Source organism: Ostrea edulis, chromosome 6 (assembly GCF_947568905.1).
Source record: "Ostrea edulis chromosome 6, xbOstEdul1.1, whole genome shotgun sequence".
In the NCBI taxonomy this organism is placed as follows: domain Eukaryota; kingdom Metazoa; phylum Mollusca; class Bivalvia; order Ostreida; family Ostreidae; genus Ostrea; species Ostrea edulis.
The window spans coordinates 29,846,222-29,848,268 of record NC_079169.1 but is presented as its reverse complement, the minus strand read 5'-3'; positions in this window follow the sequence as shown (position 1 = coordinate 29,848,268).

Below are 2,047 nucleotides of genomic sequence, written 5' to 3'. Positions count from 1 at the left end.
ATGAGCCTTAGAATGCCATGCCTGGTAATTACTGTAATATGGAATAATTCATAAGCAATTAATGGACAATTTTAGGTCTATCTGAAATGCTAAATGAATGCAGAGTGTTGCAGTTATAGAATACTCCGGTGTGCATACTGCATAAAGATGTTTTTATTCCTCAAGAATTGCCCACAGACCGATACTATGGAAAGCCATTGGGGACCGCCCTAGTCACGATGAATTACCCTGTAGTACTATATTTTAATTGACCAGTGTCTCTGATTCAAGTTCTTTAGATACATATATACGATAGTATCGAAAAATGCTGTGATATGATTTATAATAACGGTGTTGCTTAAAGGGGAAAAGGTTCTAAGAGCTGGGCAGGGCTGTTTGGCGTATCGAATGTGTCAAACAATTTGTACATGGTACAAAAGATATCTCACAAAAATTGAGTGCTTTGTCCTCTGGTGACTCGCTTTCCCACCGAACCTTTTAATGTCTTTCAACATCATTAATTTTTATATTCATACTTTGTATTAATATACAAGGTTTTCATTTCCAGTTGAAAGGTTAGTGCTTTCATCGAAAATTAATACATTAAAACCTCATATGAATACTACTAACAAACATGTACATATACGTAAATATTGATACGTACAGTAACCATTCAAAGTATCGCGATATTTGATTTCTTAGTCACGATGAATTACCCTGTTGTATTATATTTTAATTGACCAGTGTCTCTGATTCAAGTTCTTTAGATACATATGTACGATAGTATCGAAAAATGCGGTGATATGATTTATAATAACGGTGTTGCTTAAAGGGGAAAAGGTTCTAAGAGCTGGGCAGGGCTGTTTGGCGTATCGAATGTGTCAATCTTAACGATAATATATCATGAAAAACACATTTACTATATGACTGCTTTAGAAATATTTTTTAATCAATTATACAGCATTCAAACTATGAAATACAGAAATTTCAAAATATTCATGCAATGATTTTTATGCTCCCTGAAAATTTATGGGGAGCATAAAGTCGTCGTGCCTGTCCGTTCGTCCTAGCTCATATCTCCTAAACCTCCTCGTCAGAAATTGATCTTATTTGACCATAAAGTTCCTCGAGACAAGGACTTTTTTTAAGATCAAGGTATCTCAAGGTTATTTTGAAAAGGTAAAAGGTCACTCAAATATTTCAACCGTTTTGAACAGGTATTGATAATACATCACACAAATAAGTTATAGGCTTTCCGACAAAGGTCAATCATGGTCACTCAAATCATTTATCTTATATATGAAAAAAACAACTTGCATGTAATTTCAACAATATTTCAACAGTTATTGATTATTGTACGAATGACTTTCGGACAAAGACCACTCAAGATCATTTAAATAAGAACATACATGTATATATACCTTATATATACGAAAAAACAAATGTCACCCAAGAGCATTTTGTAAAGATCAAGATCACTCAGAACATACACTTTTTAACCCACCTTCATTTCAACAATATTTCAAAAGTCATTGATCATATATGTGTATTGTGCGAAAGACGTTTTAAAAAAAAGTCTTCCTTATTTCAACAATTTTTGAACAGGTATTAATCATATATTTACAAAAATGAAAATGGCTTTCAGACAAAGGTCACTCAAGTTTATTTTGTATAGGTCAAGGTCACCCAGAACATATACCATATACATGTGTATGTAAAAATCTTCATCTCAACAACATTTCAACAGTTATTGATCATTGTGTCATTCGTCATATGAAATAGCTAATTGGTTAGATACAGTTTGGGGAGCATCCATCAGTTTTCTTATCAATGATTAAGAAACTAGGACAAACTCCAAAGTAAATATTCAGAGCATTGAAATTCATTATATCCTTGAGTTAGTGCTTTTATGAACAGAAGTATTACTAGTATATTGCACATTCATTTCAGTGCATAGGTGAAAAATTATTTCACAATGTGGAAAGAAAGTGCTTACATTTCTGCATTTTATAAAAATTCGACAAACGACTACTGTATATCATGTTGGTTTTATATATATATAAGAAAC